A 13,287-nucleotide genomic window follows, 5' to 3' on the forward strand; every position below is an offset into this window, starting at 1 on the left:
GATGCAGAAAAATATTATATTCAATTTGCAACCTGATGGAGGTTAGTATAGATGGACTAATAGAACAAGTCCCACACACTGCTAGAAGGCCATATATTTTTTCAGAGCTAGATGCAGAAAAAAATTATATTCAATTTGCAACCTGATCGAGGTGAGTATAGATCGACAAATAGAACAAGTCCCACACACTGCTAGAAGGCTAAATATTTTTTCAGAGGTAGATGCAGAAAAAAATTATATTCAATTTGCAACCTGATGGAGGTCAGTATAGATGGACTAATAGAACAAGTCCCACACACTGCTAGAAGGCCAAATATTTTTTCAGAGCTAGATGCAGAAAAAAATTATATTCAATTTGCAACCTGATGGAGGTCAGTATAGATGGACTAATAGAACAAGTCCCACACACTGCTAGAAGGCCAAATATTTTTTCAGAGCTAGATGCAGAAAAAAATTATATTCAATTTGCAACCTGATGGAGGTCAGTATAGATGGACTAATAGAACAAGTCCCACACACAGCTAGAAGCCCAAATATTTTTTCAGAGGTAGATGCAGAAAAAAATTATATTCAGTTTGCAGCCTGATGGAGGTCAGTATAGATGGACTAATAGAATAAGTCCCACACACTGCTAGAAGGCCAAATATTTTTTCAGAGCTAGATGCAGAAAAAAATTATATTCAATTTGCAACCTGATGGAGGTCAGTATAGATGGACTAATAGAACAAGTCCCACACACTGCTGAAGGCCAAATATTTTTTCAGAGCTAGATGCAGAAAAATATTATATTCAATTTGCAAGCTGATGGAGGTCAGTATAGATGGACTGATAGAACAAGTCCCACACACAGCTAGAAGCCCAAATATTTTTTTAGAGGTAGATGCAGAAAAATATTATATTCAGTTTGCAACCTGATGGAGGTCAGTATAGATGGACTAATAGAATAAGTCCCACACACTGCTAGAAGGCCAAATATTTTTTCAGAGCTAGATGCAGAAAAAAATTATATTCAATTTGCAACCTGATGGAGGTCAGTATAGATGGACTAATAGAACAAGTCCCACACACTGCTAGAAGCCCAAATAATTTTTCAGATGTAGATGCAGAAAAATATTATACTCAATTTGCAAACTGATGGAGGTCAGTATAGATGGACTAATAGAACAAGTCCCAAACACTGCTAGAAGGCCAAATATTTTTTCAGAGCTAGATGCAGAAAAAAATTATATTCAATTTGCAACCTGATGGAGGTCAGTATAGATGGACTAATAGAACAAGTCCCACACACTGCTAGAAGGCCAAATATTTTTTCAGAGCTAGATGCATAAAAAATATATATTCAATTTGCAACCAGATGGAGGTCAATATAGATGGACTAATAGAACAAGTCCCACACACTGCTAGAAGGCCAAATATTTTTTCAGAGCTAGATGCAGAAAAAATATATATTCAGTTTGCAACCTGATGGAGGTCAGTATAGATGGACTAATAGAACAAGTCCCACACACTGCTAGAAGGCCAAATATTTTTTCAGAGCTAGATGCAGAAAAAAATGATATTCAATTTGCAACCTGATGGAGGTCAGTATAGATGGACTAATAGAACAAGTCCCACACACTGCTAGAAGGCCAAATATTTTTTCAGAGCTAGATGCAGAAAAAAATTATATTCAATTTGCAACCTGATGGAGGTCAGTATAGATGGACTAATAGAACAAGTCCCACACACTGCTAGAAGGCCAAATATTTTTTCAGAGGTAGATGCAGAAAAATATTATATTCAATTTGCAACCTGATGGAGGTTAGTATAGATGGACTAATAGAACAAGTCCCACACACTGCTAGAAGGCCATATATTTTTTCAGAGCTAGATGCAGAAAAAAATTATATTCAATTTGCAACCTGATCGAGGTGAGTATAGATCGACAAATAGAACAAGTCCCACACACTGCTAGAAGGCCAAATATTTTTTCAGAGGTAGATGCAGAAAAAAATTATATTCAATTTGCAACCTGATGGAGGTCAGTATAGATGGACTAATAGAACAAGTCCCACACACTGCTAGAAGGCCAAATATTTTTTCAGAGCTAGATGCAGAAAAAAATTATATTCAATTTGCAACCTGATGGAGGTCAGTATAGATGGACTAATAGAACAAGTCCCACACACTGCTAGAAGGCCAAATATTTTTTCAGAGCTAGATGCAGAAAAAAATGATATTCAATTTGCAACCTGATGGAGGTCAGTATAGATGCACTAATAGAACAAGTCCCACACACTGCTAGAAGGCCAAATATTTTTTCAGAGCTAGATGCAGAAAAAAATTATATTAAATTTGCAACCTGATGGAGGTCAGTATAGATGGACTAATAGAACAAGTCCCACACACTGCTAGAAGGCCAAATATTTTTTTCAGAGTTAGATGCAGAAAAATATTATATTCAATTTGCAACCTGATGGAGGTCAGTATAGATGGACTAATAGAACAAGTCCCACACACTGCTAGAAGGCCATATATTTTTTCAGAGCTAGATGCAGAAAAAAATTATATTCAATTTGCAACCTGATGGAGGTCAGTATAGATGGACTAATAGAACAAGTCCCACACACTGCTAGAAGGCCAAATATTTTTTCAGAGGTAGATGCAGAAAAATATTATATTCAATTTGCAACCCGATGGAGGTCAGTATAGATGGACTAATAGAACAAGTCCCACACACTGCTAGAAGGCCAAATAATTTTTTCAGAGCTAGATGCAGAAAAAAATTAAATTCAATTTGCAACCTGATGGAGGTCAGTATAGATGGACTAATAGAACAAGTCCCACACACTGCTAGAAGGCCAAATATTTTTTCAGAGGTAGATGCAGAAAAATATTATATTCAATTTGCAACCTGATGGAGGTCAGTATAGATGGACTAATAGAACAAGTCCCACACGCTGCTAGAAGGCCAAATAATTTTTTCAGAGCTAGAAGCAGAAAAAAATTAAATTCAATTTGCAACCTGATGGAGGTCAGTATAGATGGACTAATAGAATAAGTCCCACACACTGCTAGAAGCCCACATATTTTTTCAGAGCTAGATGCAGAAAAATATTATATTCAATTTGCAACCTGATGGAGGTCAGTATAGATGGACTAATAGAACAAGTCCCACACACTGCTAGAAGGCCAAATATTTTTTCAGAGCTAGATGCAGAAAATTATTATATTCAATTTGCAACATGATGGAGGTCTGTATAGATGGGCTAATAGAATGATGCTATGCCCAAAAGGTTTTACTTCTCTAGGTGCAGTAAAAAAATTGGTATTCTATACACAGGTGGTGTAGCTTGCAACACAGATAGGCTACTCCACTGACTAACACACTCTGCAATAGGCCAAAAAGGATTAGCTTTGCTAGATTTAGCCAAATGCTGTGAAAAAAACTTGCACAGCACTGGCACAGACCTGCCTGGCAAAACCTGATAGGAACTGATGTAACTTAGTCCTGAAAAGGACTGCAATTACAATTAGTCTTTACTCCCACAACCTATCTATTTAAGAGCACTGACCTGCCTGATAAAAGTCATAGGAAATGCTGTAACCTAGTCCTTAAAAGGACTGCAATTACAACTATTCCCTACTCCCAAGCTATCTGTATATTTGTGCGAAAATTGGCTTGAAATTAACAAGGTATAGCGCACACAGCAACAGCGGTGCCGTCTAACACGCAGCTGCAGCAGTGAGAAAATGGTGGCGACGGGGAAAATGGCTTGGTCTTATAGGGCAAGGACATGTGACACACACTGCCAATGACACATGCCCTTGCTTGTGTGATAAAAAGCACTTCGCTCTGTGTGTGCGCTGCTAATAGGCTGACAGATTGCACCTCCCCACTGTAAATGCGAGAAAGAGAAAAAAAAAATGGAGATCTTCATTATTCCTGCAGAGATCCATCCCCTGCCCCTCCCCCCGCCACGCTGTACACTCAAACTGCGTATTAACATTAATTTTCATCATTACTGAGAAAAAATCCAGTTATGATTTTGGTGCATGAACAGTTATCGAACATAACCTCGAACAGCCGAATTTTTTTCAAATCGTTCGTGTTCGCTGAACGGCTCGAACACCGCCCAAAACAGCTCGAATTTGACATTGGCGAACAGTACGAGTCGAACAACGCTCATCTCTACTTAGAATTTCAAAAATGACTATTTTTTTGTTCTTTATTAAAATGAAAAGGTTGAAAACTCTGCTGTGCATAATAATTTGGAATATGCATTTTGAGTAGAGATGAGCGTTGTTCTACTCGAACTGTTCGCCAATCTCAAATTCGAGCTGTTTTGGGCGGTGTTCGAGCCGTTGGGCGAACACGAACGATTTGAGAAAAATTCGGCTGTTCGAGGTTATGTTCGATAACTGTTCGTGCACCAAAATCATAACTGGATTTTTTCTCAGTAATGATGAAAATTAATGTTAATACGCAGTTTGAGTGTACAGAGGGGTGGGGGGAGGGGCAGGGGATGGATCTCTGCAGGAATAATGAAGATCTCCATTTTTTTTTCTCTTTCCCGCATTTGCAGTGGGGAGGTGCAGGTTGTCAGCCTATCAGCAGCGCACACACGGAGCGAACTGCTGTTTTTCACACAAGCAAGGGCATGTGTCATTGGCAGTGTATGTCACATGTCCTTGCCCTATAAGACCAAGCCATTTTCCCCGTCGCCACCATTTTCTCACTGCTGCAGCTGCGTGTTAGACTGCACCGCTGTTGCTGTGTGCACTATACCTTGTTAATTTCAAGCCAATTTTCGCACAAATCTACAGATAGCTTGGGAGTAGGGAATAGTTGTGATTGCAGTCCTTTTAAGGACTAGGTTACAGCATTTCCTATGACTTTTATCAGGCAGGTCTGTGCTCTTAAATAGATAGATTGTGGGAGTAAAGACTAGTGTTGAGCCACCCCCGTAGTGTTCGGGTTCGGTTCGGTTCGTCGAACACCGGGATGTTCGAGGAACTGTTCGTCGAACTGTTCGTCGAACACCTTAGAACACCGTCGAACACCGTTAAAACCAATGGCAGGCAAACAAAAACACATAGGAACACATAGAAAACACCTTCAAAGGTGTCCAAAAGCTCACAAACTGCTCAGAAGACGCTTTCTTTAAAAAAGCCGGCCGGCAATTCAGCAGCTGCATACACCTGTACCCGACAATTTAGACATGAAGGAATAGAGCATCACACATAGATTAGATAGATAGAAACATGTCAGTCACATATATATGAAGTACAGTGACAGTGTTGCTTACTGTACTTGTCATTTAGTGTAAAGGATTTATTAAAAAATATAATAGTGTTTTCGTGCACCGTCTCTTTAAAAAAGCCGGCCGGCAATTCAGCAGCGGTACCCGACAATTTATAACAGACAGAATAGAGCTTCACACATAGATTAGTTAGATAGAAACATGTCAGTCACATATATATGAAGTACAGTGACAGTGTTGCTTACTGTACTTGTCATTTACTGCAAAGGATTTATTAAAAAAAATAATAGTGTTTTCATGCACCGTCTCTTTAAAAAAGCCGGCTGGCAATTCAGCATCTGTACCCGACAATTTAGAATAGAAGGAATAGAGAATCACACATAGATTAGATAGATAGAAACATGTCAGCCACATATATACGAAGTACAGTGACAGTGTTGCTTACTGTACTTGTCATTTAGTGTAAAGGATTTATTAAAAAATATAATAGTGTTTTCGTGCACCGTCTCTTTAAAAAAGCCGGCCGGCAATTCAGCAGCGGTACCCGACAATTTATAACAGACAGAATAGAGCTTCACACATAGATTAGATAGATAGAAACATGTCAGTCACATATATATGAAGTACTGTGACAGTGTTGCTTACTGTACTTGTCATTTACTGCAAAGGATTTATTAAAAAAAATAATAGTGTTTTCATGCACCGTCTCTTTAAAAAAGCCGGCCGGCAATTAAGCATCTGTACCCGACAATTTATAACAGACAGAATAGAGCTTCACACATAGATTAGATAGATAGAAACATGTCAGTCACATATATAATAAGTACAGTGACAGTGTTGGTTACTGTACTTGTCATTTAGTATTAAAATAAAGGATTTATTATTAAAAAAAATTGGCGTGGGGTTCCCCGTAATTTTAGTCTCTAGCGGAGGTTAATCAGACAGCTGGGGCAGATGTTTGAAGCTTGGGAAGGGGGTAATACCCACGGAGCTTCCCAGGCTACTAATATCAGCCCCCAGCTGAATACCTAGCCTTTACTAGCTATTAAAATGGAGGACCCCCTCAAAAAAAATGACGTGAGGTCCCCCCTAATTTAATAGCTAGCAAAGGCTAGGCAGACAGCTGGGGGCTGATATTAATAGCCCAGGAAGGGAGCCATGAATATTGGCCCCCTCCCAGGCTAGAAACACCAGCCGTCAGCCGCCCCAGAAATGACGCATCCATAGGATGCGCCAATTCTGGCACTTAGCCTCGCTCTTCCACGATGCCCTGGTGCGGTGGCAGGGGGTAATAGGGTTGGGGTTGATGTCAGCTTATAATGCCAGCTGACATCAAGCCCAGGTTAGTAATGGAGAGGCGTCTATAAGACACCCCCATTACTAACCCCATAGTCAAAGTTAAAAAAAAAACACAAACACCCAGAATAAAGTCCTTTAATTGAAATAAAGACACAATTCTTTATTGTTCTAAATTAAACCATACTTACCATCAAGCCCATTCCAGCTGAAGCCAATGATCTCCTGCAATAAAAGAAAAATAATAAAGCAACCTCATCCTTACCTTTCCATGGTTCCCAGGACAGCTTCAGCTCTGCTACATCGAGATGACAGGCTGGACCGCAGCAGAACGCTGCCATCCAGCCTGTCATCCCGCAGACACTGAGAAGCGCAGGCATGCTTGCGCTCCTCAGTGTCTGACTGTGACAGCATCCAGATGAGCCGACAATGAACTCGGCTCACCTCATGTACGTCACTGACAGCGTGGGAAAATTCTCCTGCACTCAGCGCTTCAGCGTGAGAATTTTCCCACGCTGTCAGTGACGTGCATGAGGTGAGCCGAGTTCATTGGACATGACCTCGGCTCATCTGGATGCCGTCACAGCCAGACACTGAGTAGCGCAAGCATGCCTGCGCTTCTCAGTGTCTGCGGGATGACAGGCTGGATGGCAGCGTTCTGCTGCGGTCCAGCCTGTCATCTCGATGTAGCAGAGCTGAAGCTGTCGTGGGAGCCATGGAAAGGTAAGGATGATGTTGCTTTATTATTTTACTTTTATTGCAGGAGATCATTGGCTTCAGCTGGAATGGGTGTGGCGGTAAGTATGGTTTAATTTAGAACAATAAAGAATTGTGTGTTTATTTCAATTAAAGGACTTTTTTCTGGGTGTTTGTGTTTTTTTTAAATACTTTACTAGAAATTCATGGTGGTCATGTCTAATATTGGCGTGACCCCATGAATTTCGGGCTTAGGGCCAGCTGATAATGCCAAGCTGGCCTTAACCCCTTTATTACCCAGTGAGCCACCACACCAGGGCCCTGGATGAGTTGGGTACAGCGCCAGAAGATGGCGCTTCTATGAACGCGCCATTTTCCGGGGCGGCTGCGGACTGCAATTTGCAGCCGGTGGGGCCCAGAAAGCTTGGGCCTCCCTGCGCTGCAGATTCCAGCCCCCAGCTGCCTAGTTGTACCTGGCTGGACACAAAAATAGGGCGAAGCTCCACGTATTTTTTTTTTAAATTCATGAAATTCATGGAATAATTAAGAAAAAAAGGGCTTCCCTATATTGTTGTGTCCGGCTAGGTACAAATAGGCAGCTGGTGGTTGGGAGCAGCCCGTTCCTGCCTGCTGTACCTGACTGGACACAAATATAGGGCGAAGCCCCACATCAATTTTTTTTTCATTATTTCATGAATTTCCTGAAATAATTTAAAAAAAATTGACGTGGGGCTTCGCCCTATATTTGTGTCCAGTCAGGTACAGCAGGCAGGAACGGGCTGCCCCCAACCACCAGCTGCCTATTTGTACCTGGCCAGACACAACAATATAGGGAAGCCCTTTTTTAAAAAAATTATTTCATGAAATAATTAAAAAAAATTGACGTGGGGCTTCGCACTATATTTGTGTCCAGCCAGGTACAGCAGGCAGGGACGGGCTGCCCCCAACCACCAGCTGCCTATTTGTACCTGGTTGGACACAACAATATAGGGAAGCCCTTTTTTTCTTAATTATTCCATGAATTTCATGAAATAATTAAAAAAAAAAATGCGTGGGGCTTCGCCCTATTTTTGTGCCCAGCCAGGTACAACTAGGCAGCTGGGAGCTGGAATCCGCAGCGCAGGGAGGCCCAAGCTTTCTGGGCCCCACCCGCTGCAAATTGCAGTCCGCAGCAGCCCCAGAAAATGGCGCGTTCATAGAAGCGCCATCTTCTGGCGCTGTACCCAACTCATCCAGGGCCCTGGTGCGGTGGCTCACTGGGTAATAAAGGGGTTAAGGCCAGCTTGGCATTATCAGCTGGCCCTAAGCCCGAAATTCATGGGGTCACGACAATATTAGACATGACCACCATGAATTTCTAGTAAAGTATTTAAAAAAACACAACACCCAGAATAAAGTCCTTTAATTGAAATAAACACACAATTCTTTATTGTTCTAAATTAAACCATACTTACCATCACGCCCATTCCAGCTGAAGCCAATGTCTTCTGCAATAAAAGTAAAATAATTAAGCAACCTCATCCTTACCTTTCCATGGTTCCCACGACAGCTTCAGCTCTGCTACATCGAGATGACAGGCTGGACCGCAGCAGAACGCTGCCATCCAGCCTGTCATCCCGCGGACACTCAGAAGCGCAGGCATGCTTGCGCTCCTCAGTGTCTCGCTGTGACGGCATAAAGATGAGACAAGCTCATGTCCAATGAACTCGGCGCACCTCATGCACGTCACTGACAGCGTGGGAGAATTCTCCTGCACTCAGCACTTCAGCGTGAAAATTCTCCCACGCTGTCAGTGACGAACATGAGGTCAGCTGAGTTCATTGGACATGAATGAGCTCACCTCATGCACGTCACTGACAGCGTGGGAAAATTCTAACGCTGAAGCGCTGAGTGCAGGAGAATTTTCCCACGCTGTCAGTGACGTGCATGAGGTGAGCTCATTCATGTCCAATGATCTTAGCTCACCTCATGCACGTCACTGACAGCGTGGGAAAATTCTCCTGCACTCAGCGCTACAGCGTGAGAATTCTCCCACGCTGTCAGTGACGTGCATGAGGTGAGCTCATTCATGTCCAATGAACTCAGCTGACCTCATGCACGTCACTGACAGCGTGGGAGAATTCTCACGCTGAAGTGCTGAGTGTAGGAGAATTCTCCCACGCTGTCAGTGACGTGCATGAGGTGCGCCGAGTTCATTGGACATGAACTCGTCTCATCTTTATGCCGTCACAGCCTGACACTGCAGAGCGCAAGCATGCCTGCGCTTCTCAGTGTCTGCGGGATGACAGGCTGGATGGCAGCGTTCTGCTGCGGTCCAGCCTGTTATCTCGATGTAGCAGAGCTGAAGCTGTCGTGGGAACCATGGAAAGGTAAGGATGAGGTTGCTTTATTATTTTTCTTTTATTGCAGGAGATCGTTGGCTTCAGCTGGAATGGGCGTGACGGTAAGTATGGTTTAATTTAGAACAATAAAGGAATGTGTCTTTATTTCAATTAAAGGACTTTATTCTGGGTGTTTGTGTTTTCTTTTAACTTTGACTATGGGGTTAGTAATGGGGGTGTCTTATAGACGCCTCTCCATTACTAACCTGGGCTTGATGTCAGCTGGCATTATAAGCTGACATCAACCCCAACCCTATTACCCCCTGCCACCGCACCAGGGCAGCGTGGAAGAGCGAGGCTAAGTGCCAGAATTGGCGCATCCTATGGATGCTCCATTTCTGGGGCGGCTGACGGCTGGTGTTTCTAGCCTGGGAGGGGGCCAATATTCATGGCTCCCTTCCTGGGCTATTAATATCAGCCCCCAGCTGTCTGCCTAGCCTTTGCTAGCTATTAAATTAGGGGGGACCCCACGTCATTTTTTTTGGGGGGGTCCTCCATTTTAATAGCTAGTAAAGGCTAGGTATTCAGCTGGGGGCTGATATTAGTAGCCTGGGAAGCTCCGTGGGTATTACCCCCTTCCCAGGCTTCAAACATCTGCCCCAGCTGTCTGCTTAACCTCCGCTAGAGACTAAAATTACAGGGAACCCCACGCCAATTTTTTTTAATAATAAATCCTTTATTTTAATAATAAATGACAAGTACAGTAACCAACACTGTCACTGTACTTCTTATATATGTGACTGACATGTTTCTATCTATCTAATCTATGTGTGAAGCTCTATTCTGTCTGTTATAAATTGTCGGGTACAGATGCTGAATTGCCGGCCGGCTTTTTTAAAGAGACGGTGCATGAAAACACTATTATTTTTTTTAATAAATCCTTTGCAGTAAATGACAAGTACAGTAAGCAACACTGTCACAGTACTTCATATATATGTGACTGACATGTTTCTATCTACCTAATCTATGTGTGATTCTCTATTCTTTCTGTTCCAATTTGTCGGGTACCGCTGTATGCCGCTGCTGAATTGCCCGCTTTTCATGTTTCACTGTGAGCACTGTTCCCATCGATTTGGGCAATCACTGTAATGCCACAACCACCATGGCTGTGGCATTACAGTGAGTGGCAGACAATCCCTGCATGATTGGTGCTGTAAATAGCGCCAGACATGCAGGACACGCTTTTGGTGCACGAACAGTTATCGAATATAACCTCGAACAGCCGAATTTTTTGCAAATCATTCGGGTTCGTCGAACAACTCGAACACCACCCAAAACAGCTCGAATTTGAGATTGGCGAACAGTTCTAGTCGAACACTGCTCATCTCTAGTAAAGACTAATTGTAATTGCAGTCCTTTTCAGGACTAGGTTACATCAGTTCCTATCAGTTTTTGCCAGGCAGGTCTGTGTCAGTGCTGTGCAAGTTTTTTTCACAGCATTTGGCTGAATCTAGCAAAGCTAATCCTTTTTGGCCTATTGCAGAGTGTGTTAGTCAGTGGAGTAGCCTATCTGTGTTGCAAGATATACCACCTGTGTATAGAATACCAATTTATTTACTGCACCTAGTGAAGTAAAATCTTTTGGGCATAGCATCATTCTATTAGTCCATCTAAACTGACCTCCATCAGGTTGCAAATTGAATATAATTTTTTTCTGCATCTAGCTCTGAAAAAATATTTGGGCTTCTAGCAGTGTGTGGGACTTGTTCTATTAGTCCATCTATACTGACCTCCATCAGGTTGCAAACTGAATATAATTTTTTTCTGCATCTAGCTCTGAAAAAATATTTGGCCTTCTAGCAGTGTGTGGGACTTTCTCTATTAGTCCATCTATACTGACCTCCATCAGGTTGCAAATTAAAAATAATTTTTATCTGCATCTAGCTCTGAAAAAATATTTGGCCTTCTAGCAGTGTGTGGGACTTTCTCTATTAGTCCATCTATACTGACCTTCATCAGGTTGCAAATTGAAAATAATTTTTATCTGCATCTACCTCTGAAAAAATATTTGGGCTTCTAGCTGTGTGTGGGACTTGTTCTATTAGTCCATCTATACTGACCTCCATCAGGTTGCAAACTGAATATAATTTTTTTCTGCACCTAGCTCTGAAAAAATATTTGGCCTTCTAGTAGTGTGTGGGACTTTCTCTATTAGTCCATCTATAGTGACCTCCATCAGGTTGCAAATTAAAAATAATTTTTATCTGCATCTACCTCTGAAAAAATATTTGGGCTTCTAGCTGTGTGTGGGACTTTTTCTATTAGTCCATCTATACTGACCTCCATCAGGTTGCAAACTGAATATAATTTTTTTCTGCATCTATCTCTGAAAAAATATTTGGCCTTCTAGCAGTGTGTGGGACTTTCTCTATTAGTCCATCTATACTGACCTCCATCAGTTTGCAAATTAAAAATAATTTTTTTCTGCATCTACCTCTGAAAAAATATTGGGCTTCTAGATGTGTGTGGGACTTGTTCTATTAATCCATCTATACAGACCTCCATCAGGTTGCAAACTGAATATAATTTTTTTCTGCATCTACCTCTGAAAAAATATTTGGGCTTCTAGCTGTGTGTGGGACTTGTTCTATTAGTCCATCTATACTGACCTCCATCAGGTTGCAAACTGAATATAATTTTTTTCTGCATCTAGCTCTGAAAAAATGTTTGGCCTTCTAGCAGTGTGTGGGACTTGTTCTATTAGTCCACCTATACTGACCTCCATCAGGTTGCAAATTCAAAATAATTTTTTGTCTGCATCTAGCTCTGAGAAAATATTTGGCCTTCTAGCAGTGTGTGGGACTTTCTCTATTAGTCCATCTATACTGACCTCCATCAGGTTGCAAATTGAAAATAATTTTTATCTGCATCTACCTCTGAAAAAATATTTGGGCTTCTAGCTGTGTGTGGGACTTGTTCTATTAGTCCATCTATACTGACCTCCATCAGGTTGCAAATGAATATAATTTTTTTCTGCATCTAGCTCTGAAAAAATATTTGGCCTTCTAGTAGTGTGTGGGACTTTCTCTATTAGTCCATCTATAGTGACCTCCATCAGGTTGCAAATTAAAAATAATTTTTATCTGCATCTACCTCTGAAAAAATATTTGGGCTTCTAGCTGTGTGTGGGACTTTTTCTAATAGTCCATCTATACTGACCTCCATCAGGTTGCAAACTGAATATAATTTTTTTCTGCATCTATCTCTGAAAAAATATTTGGCCTTCTAGCAGTGTGTGGGACTTTCTCTATTAGTCCATCTATACTGACCTCCATCAGGTTGCAAATTAAAAATAATTTTTTTTCTGCATCTACCTCTGAAAAAATATTGGGCTTCTAGCTGTGTGTGGGACTTGTTCTATTAATCCATCTATACAGACCTCCATCAGGTTGCAAACTGAATATAATTTTTTTCTGCATCTACCTCTGAAAAAATATTTGGGCTTCTAGCTGTGTGTGGGACTTGTTCTATTAGTCCATCTATACTGACCTCCATCAGGTTGTAAACTGAATATAATTTTTTTCTGCATCTAGCTCTGAAAAAATATTTGGCCTTCTAGCAGTGTGTGGGACTTGTTCTATTAGTCCACCTATACTGACCTCCATCAAGTTGCAAATTCAAAATAATTTTTTGTCTGCATCTAGCTCTGAAAAAATATTTGGCCTTCTAGC

Source organism: Phyllobates terribilis, unplaced genomic scaffold (genome assembly GCF_046119375.1).
Source record: "Phyllobates terribilis strain yellow unplaced genomic scaffold, ASM4611937v1 Scaffold_2__4_contigs__length_985480577, whole genome shotgun sequence".
NCBI lineage: Eukaryota > Metazoa > Chordata > Amphibia > Anura > Dendrobatidae > Phyllobates > Phyllobates terribilis.